General features: G+C 33.9%; 1 protein-coding gene across 2 annotated transcripts in view; it reads left to right on the plus strand.

Annotated features, from left to right (window-relative positions):
- The first annotated feature begins 3,712 nt into the window (after positions 1-3,712).
- The window catches only part of Schip1 (Schwannomin interacting protein 1), a 410,317-nt gene continuing 401,389 nt past the window's right edge, over positions 3,713-12,640 (plus strand). The window contains exon 1 of one of the 2 annotated variants that reach the window (XM_069821042.1): positions 3,713-3,788. The gene's annotated coding sequence lies outside the window, so the exon portion shown is untranslated. The remainder of the gene's footprint in view (positions 3,789-12,640) is intronic. The other variant, XM_069821046.1, reaches the window with a different exon arrangement.

A 12,640-nucleotide genomic window follows, 5' to 3' on the forward strand; every position in this document is an offset into this window, starting at 1 on the left:
GTGCATTTGAGACTACGTCTCCCCTTCCCTATTCCCATGTCAAAATGTTTATCTACATAACTTACTCGTTTTTCAGTCCTAATCCAACTATTTTTGGGAACCAAGGTTGTCTGAGGTGAAAATTACATCATTTTAGAGTTGAGTCGGGAAAGCAATTTTTAATAGCTCTGTGCGCTGCAATTTCAAAATCTAAAATTATTGTTGACGGATTAAAGCGCTCGTTGCATAATGTGCAAATTCGTCTCCACATGGTTTCTTAACATGTAACACTTTTGCTCTGAAGTAAACAGTAAACAACTTGAATATAACCCACCTCAGACAACACATGAATCGTATAGGCCTACAGTTGCTTAAAATGTTTCACACACGTACAAAACGTTCTATCTGCTAAAACAATTTAATTGTTTGAACATAAATACTGCAAATTTCTTTTACATGTAAAAAGGCAGATACCTGAATCAAAGTCTACATGACAAAATTGTTCGCCTTCATTTGTTTGTATTGATGCTTTATGTAACTGCTCCTAAGGCCTTTTGTGTTGATCGCAGAGCTATTTATATGTGCTTCTTTCTAGCTCTATACACTGATAAACTAATATTCTTAAAGTCATCTGTTTGTAGAGACGAAATACTAGTATTAGTACCATTTGACAATGATTGACGGACAATTTTATTGGTTGGCAATGTTAATTCACCACATGCTTTTCTTTTATTCTTACTACGAGCTATATGCACTTCCATTTCTCTGTCATCTAACGGCAAATGTATAATATGCTCGCCCACTTCACGTAAGACAGCGGTGACCAAACTGGGTATCGTGATTACATCGTGTAATCAAAGACATTCATACTAGTAAGGGGAGTTTCCTCTACATTGCTCTCTGTCTCGCCCACGTACTGATGGTAAGCAGTGTCGGTACCATGTCAATCTACAAACCCTCTGTCTCTACGAGCAGGAACAGAAGGTTTCGTACAGAATGGGAAGAGGAATCTATTCGCTGTTCTGTCGGAGAAAATGTAATATGTTGCTTTGCTCAACGGTTCAATTACTAGTTGTTTATAGAAGCGTCATTACAAGCATTATGCTGAATACACAGGCATAACAGGTATTATTATTATTATTATTATTATTATTATTATTATTATTATTTATCAGCAAGTGTTACCATAATTTTTACGTGCCTCAATATATAGGCCTACAACTTCCCTTGAATGATAAAATAATAAAATTACTACGCTATAACTCCATTTTAATTTATTTTTTTTTAACTTTTTATGACTATTATCAGTTATTTACTAGTTACTGATTTTTTAATAATAATAATAATAATAATAATAATAATAATAATAATAGTACTAGTAATAATGTAATAATAATAATAATCATAATTATAATAACAATACAGATAGCTTTATCAGTAGTAGTAGTAGTAGTAATAATAATAATAATAATAATAATAATAATAATAATAATAATAATAATAATAATAATAATATAGAGAAACTGATTGAATATTAAATGGTAGTGTAGTAATGAAGTGAGTTATTGAACTCCAAGAACTGAAATCAGTTTTCAATCATCGTCATGAAGAGATAGATGATATAAATAAATGTAAGGAAGCCAGCTATCTAGTGGCGAACGAAATAGCTCGTTCTCTTAAGTCTTAACGAAGGAGAGTTTTATGAAAACGTAATGATGGTGGCTGAAATAATTTGTCCAATGAAAGTTAATTAATTTTGAAAAACTGCGCATTTCTCGACTAAATATCCAGAAGAGAATTCAGGAAATTTCTGATTGTGTTCATTGAAGAATATTAAAAAAAAAAAAAAAAAAGCAAAAATATTGTAGCCTACATATTTTAATTGGTTCTTGATGACGGTAGTGACATTACTGATACAGCAAAGCTTGCTGTTTTTATTCGCGGAGTTAATGAAAAAATAAATGTCGGTGCACGAACCACCGCTGGTTGTAGTTTTCATGCCATGTACCTCTCCCCCGTCTCCTTACTTCTTAGACTGTCTCTCGCGTGTAATCACTGCCGTTCGAGTTTTGGTCACCGCTGACGTAAGATTTCACTAACCTCACAATTTGTTTCGATCTTTACACAACACTTATTCACCGCAAATCTCCACGATTTAACTCCTGTCTGCATGTCTCGTTGAAATTTATATTTAAAGTTACTCACGATTAGAAAGAAATCTTATGAAGTCCATATGGGTAATTGTCCTGGCACACCGCAACGTATTGGATTACTGATGTTGCTGCCTGAAAACTTAGTCATGCAGCCATTTCTCCTATTGTCCTACTAATGCTCCGACGTAATAAATTTACGTAGAAGTATAGCCTGACAGATGAACGCGGCGTTCCAAATTCTTGGAATACATGACTAATTTGTGCTCGAGTGAAGTAAATATTTTTGTTCAAGTGTAGTAGACCTTTTTTCCCTCATTTGCTCAAAAGTGCGCTACCCGATTCCTTTACCTTTCCACTTAGGCCTCACCGCGGTCGCTCAATCCCGGTCCCACGAGTTACTATGAGCCCAGTGGAGAGCCCACAGTGCATAGCGCTATCACCAACTACGAATGACCACATCCACGGTGTTCAAGTTCGGCTCCGGCCCACAGCCGAATCTATATCAGAGCAAGCCAGAAACCTATAACTTTCCCCAATCAGGATTTGAAATCGGGCCCGCTCTTTCACGGTCAGACGGGCTAACCGTTACTCCACAGCGGTGGACGAGCTTCAGGAATGGTACTGACGAAGAATGCAAGAAGTAGATAAAAGAAAAGTGGTATTTTCACTCACACATTTTATGCCAAAAATTAACGTTTCACAACTCGATTTGCTGTAAAAGAGACTGATCATGGTGATCATTCCCCTCTCACTGAAAGGTGATTTTTATCTCATATGCTTGATGACATTGAGACTTGAAATACAAAAATAATTACCAAATTAGACTGACAGAGTGATGGATGTATTGTATGGCTGAGGTTCTGGCTAATTACATCTGTTATCAGACAGGACTTGTCGAAATGTGTCAGAGGAAGAACAATTGTTTGTATACATCTCAGGACTGGTTAGAGTAATATATTACTAGTCAGTGGAGGGGGGAAAGAAATTGGCCACTCTACCCCATTGTCTCCTGGCTTAGTTGCCTCATGAGTGATGCCTTATTGGTATCATGAGGTTCCAACCAGTCTTCAGACTGCTGACTAAATATACAATTTACATATACTTGTATGTCTATTATTTTTGTTTTAAAACTAAAATAACGTTTCCAGATGAATGAATGGAAGGACGGGTAGATTGGTAGATAGATACGGACAGGAATGCAGCAGAAAAAATGGCAAGAGTACAGACAGGTACAGAGAAACTGAGAGAGAGAGAGAGAGAGAGAGAGAGAAAGAAAGAAAGAGGCAACCAGACAGTTAGGAAGAAAATAGAGAGAAAGAAACTGAAGGAATTAAAGAAATAAAAAGTATAGAAGAAAATAGAGGAAGGGAAGAAAGAGAAAATGAAAGAAAGGAAAAGACAGTGATATTGGATTAGTAGATGAGGGAGCTAGTGGATGAATGGATGCATGGACGGACCGATGGGTGGATGGATGGATACATGGATGGAAGAATGGATTGAGGTTAAGGAACAAGAATGGACAGGCAGACAACCAGGCAGCAAGACAGAGACGGTCTGCTCACATTGATTTCAGACTGCGTCCGTGTTGCGGCGTCGCGGCGCTTTAGTAGGCTGTGCAGTGTGCTCGCCATCGGACGCGCCGCGACGCCCTCTGCGGTGAGTACAGACAGCATGTGCCTGGATTATCTGTTCGTTCTTTGAGACTTCAGCATCTTAAGGGAGACAGTATTTCCATATTTTTTTGGTTATCGTTGAATATTAAACTGTTTTCATCCAAATAATTGATGGTATTTTTTATCTCTGTTTATTTCTCCTTCCCGAACATTTGCTTTACGTTACTTACGAATATTGAAAATTTATGAATGAGAATTCGTTCGGATCAACTTGTAATATTATTTATCTAAGTACCTCCTCTAAAATAGAGATTTTTTTCTTCCATATAACAAGACGAGAGTATTAGTAAACATGTACTTTCATAAGGAATGAATTAGCGCTTCAAAATGATTTCATTTTCGTTAAAAGAGAATCTGGAAATCTACATATATTCGATCTGTAATTGCATCTTAAAATGTCTAGGTTGCCAAGTTGTATAGTAAAAATGGATTTATAAATTAAATTATTCAGTTTTCTTAAATTTTATACGCAAATATAAAAGAACAGAAAAAAATTATAACTACTATACCTATATCAGTAGACACGATTCTGAAGAATAAAATAACATATTGAGTTGTTACCTAGTGTTGAATGAGCTCACTGTTTCTAATACACGTATGGTCGCTATATTTACTTCATCTTTAAGCTCAAATAATGTAAAATTACTGAAAATTCAAATATCTTAATTACCCAAAACTTTCTTTTACTGATAGAACAGTTTCCAAATCACATCAGAAAAATGCTTCGATTTCACGTGGCCGCCATGTTACTACAAAAATGTTCACAAGTGGTAAGTTTAGTCAGTGTAAAAATGTGTGAATTGTGCTCCAGCTGATCTTGAAATATATCCTGATTTTCAGGAACAAAATGACTGCTGAACGAAAAAAAAAATGCTTTGAAAATGTAATGGGAAAGATATAATCCTGATGAGATATTCTCTGTGCTTTCATACAAATTAATGATCATTATAACAGTAATTATTTTGTATCAACTAATTTTCTTTCTTACTACAGTTTATCATTAACTAAATTTCTTAGCAAAGTAACCACATACATCTAGTTAGCACGACATACAATAATGCTAACTATAAGGCTTAGTTTCAGTTAACAATACACATAAATTGAACTTCAGCTGTGTTTTCTTATACTAGTAATTGAAATAAACCGATTTTATATCCTGCAAATGACGTATAATCAATGTAGATTTCAGTATCATCACTTAACAAGATTGACTCTTGGGTTCAATTGTAATTAATAATGCACACCAATAATTTTTATTACCGACAGTTTCCTATGTGAATTTTGCTAGTAGAACGGTTTTCTGTTCTGCAAATCAGATATAACAAATATAGATTTTATAAACACTACGTGACAAACATTCTAATCTTAGGCCACATAATAATTTAGCACCTACATAACACAAAGAACTTAATTTTCTTTTAGTGTTGGTATGTTTTCGAATTCAGTTAGATACATGTTTATTGTAATTCAATATATCAAAGAAAAAGGAAAGGAAAATGTGAGGAAAATAAATAGCTTAAAATAGATGTAGAAAGAAACGAAGGAAAGAAAGAAACTGTAATGGTAGGTAGAGACGTCGCTGCTCCCAATCCACTCACATTTTGGCAAACGTCTTTTTTCTGTTCACCCATTGAGTTTTACAATTTTCTTACGTCATTTCTGCTGACTTTCTTCTGGTGTGAATAAACTGATGCACTGCGCTGCAATTAGCATCTTGGAAGGTATTGCTTAGTGCATTGATTTCCTGTTCTGTGCGGAGCATCTTTTGCACATTGATGTTCTTTGGTCTAACCATGCCGGGAAAAGATCAGTGCTATTATGGGAATAAGTTGACGTTGTCGTATGCAGTTTATGTAACAAATAATCCAGTAGCGAATGAGAAACTCGATTACACATAGATGTTAAATTGTCTACATTCAATTACCTCGAGACTATGAAATGCACTTCTAAAAATTATTGTACAGCTCAAGAGTTTTCGAAGATAAATTCCCTAACTCAACTGATACAGCTCATTAATACATTAATTTTGCTCAGCTTCCTTAAATATTACTTTGTTAACATCCAACAGTCATTACACTATGTTATTTTGCTCTATAATGCGACTTCAGTATCAGTTCACCAAGATGCTTCAACCTTTGACTAGTTCTGATTGATATCTTATTCAAGTTACATTGTTAGCTCCCTTGGTTGCTCCTTATTGTTATATGATACCGTGTACATTATATTCTCTCGATTTCCGATTAATGGCTAGTTATATACTGTACTATAAGTTCTGTCACACTCTGTTACTGATTGTTATCTTACATTCTGTCGTCCTCTGATTAGTAATAATTGATATCTAATCCCTGTCACATTGTTTCATCACCCTCTGAGTGTTGCTGATAGATATCTAATTCCTATAACATTCAACTATATCGCCCTCTGTTTTTGAGTGATATAATATAATCTAATTCCTGTAACATTAAGTTGCAACATCTCTTATTGTTGACTGATATTTAATTCCTGTAACATTAAATCCCGAAAAGACAAAGTATATGATTATGTCTCGTGACCAGAATATTGTACGAAATGGAAATATAAAAATTGGAAATTTATCCTTTGAAGAGGTGGAAAAATTCAAATACCTTGGAGCAACAGTAACAAATATAAATGATACTCGGGAGGAAATTAAACACACAATACATATGGGAAATGCCTGTTATTATTCGGTTGAGAAGCTTTTATCATCCAGTCTGTTGTCAAAAAATCTTAAAGTTAGAATTTATAAAACAGTTATATTACCGGTTGTTCTTCATGGTTGTGAAACTTGGACTCTCACTTTGAGAGAAGAACATAGGTTAATGGTGTTTGAGAATAAGGTGCTTAGGAAAATATTTGGGGCTAAGAGGGATGAAGTTACAGGAGAATGGAGAAAGTTACACAACACAGAACTGCACGCATTGTATTCTTCACCTGACATAATTAGGAACATTAAATCCACGCGTTTGAGATGGGCAGGGCATGTAGCACGTATGGGCGAATCCAGAAATACATATAGAGTGTTAGTTGGGAGGCCGGAGGGAAAAAGACCTTTGGGGAGGCCGAGATGTAGATGGGAAGATAATATTAAAATGGATTTGAGGGAGGTGGGATATGATGATAGAGACTAGATTAATCTTGCTTAGGATAGGGACCAGTGGCGGGCTTATGTGAGGACGACAATGAACCTCCGGGTTCCTTAAAAGCCACTTGTAAGTAAGTAAGTACCGGTAACATTAAAATGCATCACTCTCTGTTGCCGATTGATAACTTTTTCCTATAATGTCAAGGTGCATTACTTTTCTTATTGTTGGTCATTATACCTAATCTCTTATTGTCTGATACACTAATTTTATTGTATCATTGTCTAATTTTTGTTTATTAACATCTAGTTCTTCTAACATTAAAATTCACCATGACTTAGTAGTTGCTGATTTATATCGAATACCTTCTACATATAAATCGTATCATTTTCTGATTTTTACATGTTATTGTCTAGCTCTACTTCTGATTGAGGTTCTGTCTGATATGTACAACTACTGTATTATCAGGCAGTCCATCTCACTTGACAATGTGTTAGAGGAAGAATAATTGTTTGCATACATCTGAAATCTGATTAATGTTAATATATTACTAGTGTAATGGAGAGGAAACGAAACTGGCCACACTACCCATTATCTCCTGGCTTAGTTGCCTCATGAGTGATGCCTTATTGGTGTCACGAGGTTCAAACCTGTCTCCGCACAGTCGACTAAAAAACAATATCTATCTCGTGTTACATTAAAAGATTGATCTCTCTGATTTATGCCGAATGAAGCTTGTCCCTGTTACACAAAGTTGTTATTCCCTGATATTTGACGTTTAATATAAAATAGTGTCTGTTACATAAAAGTGTGCCACCTTTTTGTTGTTGCCTATTGATATCTATTTCTTATTACATTAAATTGTGTCATTCTCCGTTTGTTACTGATGGATATCAAATTCCTATTACATTAATTTGCACTATCTTCTGATCAGTGATGATTAATACTGTACCGTACGTAGTTCCTTTTAAATTAACTGCATCACACTCTGACGGTTACCTATTGATATCAAACTCCCGTGACGCTAGGTTCTACCCTCATCTGATTGGTGATGATTGCTACCTAATTCCTTTTCAATTAAGTTGCATCATCCTCTGATTGTTTCTGATTAATATCAAACTCCTCTGATCAGTGATGATTGACATCTAATTCCTGTTACTTTAAGTTCCATCATCGTCTAATTGTTACTAATTAATATCAAACTCCTGTTACATTAAGTTGCATTATCATCTGATTGTTACTAATTAATGCCGAACTCCTGTTACACGAACAAGCAAACATTCTGATGGGGGCAGATAAAAAAGTTATTATTTTTTTCTTTCATCATGTTAATAATGCCAAAAGAAGTGCTTATATAAATGTTTGCCACTCGACCGCAATTACGAGATCCGTAAAAAAAAAAAATCGCCTGGGGCCGTTAACAGAAGGAAAACACAATTTCATTTTAAAAATTATTGGGACAGACACAGCAATTGTTGAGTTATTTTTCAACATATTTCGCACCGGAATTGAGACATTTGTCATATCATGGGATCGATAGAGAGTTGCAGACGACTGTCAAACTATGGTTCCGATCCCAAGCGGCTGACTTCTACGACACAGGGATACAAAAATTGATCCCATGCTATGACAAATTGTTCAATTCCGATGGGGGATATGTTGACAATAGCGCAACAATTGCTTTATCTATTTCAATAAATCTTTCCATGTAATTGTGTCTTTTTTTTAAACTGCTCCAGAGAAAATCACTTTCTGGACAGCCTCGTTATTGAGGTCGAGTGGCCAGAATTTGTATAGACACTTGTTTTTACATTAGTAACAAGGTGGAAGAAAAAAAAATAACTTTTTTATCTGCCCCCATCAGAATGTTTGTTTGTAAGTTGTACTGTCTTCTGACCAGCGATAATTGATATATAATTCCTTTTAAATCAAGTTGTATCACTCTTTGATTGTTACTGATTGATACCAAACTCCTCTTACTTTAAGTTGTATTGTCCTGTGATTAGTGAATATGAGCATCTAATCCATTTTAAATTAAGTTTCATCATCTATTGATTGTTACCGAAAGATATCTCACTCCTGGGACACTAAGTTGTACCGTTCTCTGATCAGTAATGATTGCTATCTGATTCCTTTTCAATTAAGTTGTATCATCCTCTGATTGTTACTGACTTGGTATCAAGCTTCTGTCACACTAACTTGTACTATCTTCTGATCAGTGATAATTGATATCTAATTCCGTTTAAATCATTACTGATTGTTACTGACTCATATGAAAGTCCTGTCACACTAAGTTAGTCGTAAATTGTCCTGTTATCAGTGATGATTTATATCTAATTTCGTTTAAATCATTACTGATTGTTACTGACTCATATGAAAGTCCTGGTATATAATTCCTGTTACATTAAGTTGCATCATCCACTTATTCTTGCTGACTGATATTTAATTCCTGTTACATGACGTTGTTTCAACCTCAAATTATTGTTTATTGTTATGATTGCTATTACACTGAGTTGTACTGTCCTTTGATTAGTGATTATTGGCATCTAATTTCTAAGACACTAGGTGTATCACTTTTTTTTCTTATTGTTATGCACTCCTTTTTGTCATTCTCTGAATAATGCTTGTTGATACGCGTTACTCAATTCATTCATATTTTTATCATTCGGCTGTTTGTTTGTTTGTTTGTTATAAAAGTATCCGGTGTTCAATTTCCAACATATCGATCGAGTTCTTTGGAGGAATAATTGTTAATTGAAGTTGTTCTCTAAGTGCATTGATGATCTAAATCAATTTTTTCATTCTTCTATTACTCCAGATCATTTCATCGTTTTTGATGCATTGTCAATTCCTGTACAACTAAATAAAGAATTTAATTAGCAGTTAAATGTTAATGCAATGTGATACTGACGACAGGCTGTTGTTCCTAAGTTCAGAAACTAAGAAATCTTAAAGGAAAATATTTAAAGATCATTCTTATAGAAATGTTACAGCTTATCAGTGAACGTATTAGCGTTTGAATATGCAATCAATTTATATCAGGCTGTTATAACTATCAAGAATTCTCCTTTTGAAGTTTTCTAAACTATATTATGATACATTTACCGATGTCAGTTTTTATACTTTCTTTATTTTCTTCTTTCGGTTCCTTTTGTCACCATGGAAATTAATTATATAGTGTTGGTCACGTAAGTGTAGTTCTAAAAGTCTTAATTTGAGGAGTGGATCAGGACAGCACGTTTGCACATCTCCTTTTTATGTTAGGTTAGGTTCTTTTCAAACTGAAATGACGAGTGAAGATTTTGTCACAGTTAAAATTACTCTAACCTAACCTAACCTAACCTAACACAACATAAAAAAGGAGCTTTGAAAGTATTTTATCTTATTTCCAGTGTTCTTGAGCATCTTGAAAAATATGTAAGAATTTAAAATATACAATCTGGATATCCCTGCATTTGTTAAAAAAAACATATGCATATTAAACGGTTAGGTTAGGTTAGGTTAGGTTAGAGTAATTTTAACTGTGACAAAATTTTCACTCGTCATTTCAGTTTGAAAAGAACCTAACCTAACCTAACCTAAAAAGGAGATGTGCAAACGTTCTGTCCTGATCCACTCCTTTAATTTGGCCGTCTCTTCAGTGTTGCCAACTAATATCAGTTATCACCAAAGAGAAAAAATCAAAATGCTACATACTGAAATAATAATAATAATAATAATAATAATAAAAATATAATTAACAATAACAATATCTTACTTATTACCACATACCACATTTCAACTTTATGCTGTGAGATGTTTTCTAAATGGTTCAATAAATTATGAAAAAGTTTACTTTCCTTCTGGACTTCTCGCATATTTTGTTGGTAATTAAGATTAGTATGATCTAATATTAAATTTTATTTTGTTTGGCAACATGAAATTCATTGCTTTAACTAAACAGTTTACGATTCACGAGACCTAACCTAAAAATGTAGTTTGATCACGTGAAACGATTAGTACGAATTCCGAAAACAGAACACCACTTTGAAATGTATAGCTTACTTAAAATACTTACAAGCACTTTCTTTCTTGGAGAAGTCACTACCATGCTATTTCCTCTCTTGGACATTGTAATAAAATTCTAAACACAAAAGAATTTCATTAAAATGTCAAATATATTTACGTGCATGTTTTATATGAAGTAGATCTATAAGTTATATCTTATTTAATTACACTTACCTGAATATAGAGTTGAATTGGAATCACAACGCAACAGAACTGAATTGTATATTGATATTAATATTAATACCGGTATTACTAATTCATTATTAATTCACAAGCCTAGGTAATTGCATTTTCATCAATTTACCGTACTGCAAACCGAATCAATTTATGCCAACATATCAAAAAATAACTGCCAGTTGTAGTATTTGTCAGTACCCGAAATTCGAAACGAAGTTGGTAAAAGCAAATTCAACCTGAGAGCTAGAAAATCACTATAATCCACTAGCATATGTAGTAATAGGGGAAAAATGGTTAGGTTTCACCCTTAGAGTATTAAGTAAGCTGACCCGGAATGTAGATGTCATACATATTCACATTGAACAAAATCCATATTCGGATCATCAATACACAAGGTACAATACAGATTAGTGAAGAAAGGTAAATATAAATACCTTCTTTCTTGATCTTTCATTGAATACGGTCCCTTAGAATAATAACCACTATCGTCACGCCACAATGGGCAGTATTTTTCTCTCTAGAATATACACTTATGAGGAAATTGATTTACTTCTGTATGTGCACAACAGATTAAAAATATCAGAATCCCAGTAGACAAGGTTGGGAGGTTTTTGAGGAAGTTCATTGTATTTCCGGTGATGGTTCGAACAGAAGAGCAGATATTGCTATTAATAGACAACGCTATAAAGCTGTGAGCTTGGATCCAACTGTACGCTTAGAAAGAGATAATCAACAGGCCGCACAGGTAGATCGCTAAAAGAAAGATATTGATGAATCTTGCCGTCTCTATTTCAGTATTAAATATTCTATTCCTCTTGGAGGCTGGACTGTCACTGGTCTGTTGTTTAATGCAAGAGAATCTCTACCAGAATTTATGTATAAATTCTTAAAATTTCTGGGTTTAAATTTTGCAACTATCAATAAAACTGTCATTTAAATATGAAAGGACTCTCTTCAAATTCTGTCACTATTTATATTTTAATCGTAATTAAAATTGTTAATTATTCAATTATACATTCACAACGCATATATAAGTGTTGGCTTTCTGGATCTTTCTATCACTACTGGTACAGGGACAGATTATTTTTTTCAATAAATCTTGAAGAACTTCCCACTTCCAATCTTCTGGTAATTGCATTCGCGCGTTCGTTGATAACGAAACACTTCCCATGTGCTGTTGATTATATTACTATCCAAATGCTATCATGCTTATTTCTAATATAATGATTTCGTCAATGGTATGATCCAGTTAAGCTTAGTAATAGTTTAAGGACGCTCATATAAACAGCTTTAAGATTTTAAGAATTTATTGTCTTCAAAATAAAAATTTTGCTCTCAGATTTACTTTTACCGTCATATTAAAGTGTTACATTTAATGTTACATCAAGTAACTCTAATTTTGTATAAACTGTAATTTGTTTGCTGAAATGTTTTTTAAGGTGATTCGAAACACCCTATGCTTATAATATTGTTATATTCCATTTTCTTAGATTTATTAAACATAAAAAAT

Source organism: Periplaneta americana, chromosome 3 (genome assembly GCF_040183065.1).
Source record: "Periplaneta americana isolate PAMFEO1 chromosome 3, P.americana_PAMFEO1_priV1, whole genome shotgun sequence".
Lineage (NCBI taxonomy): Eukaryota > Metazoa > Arthropoda > Insecta > Blattodea > Blattidae > Periplaneta > Periplaneta americana.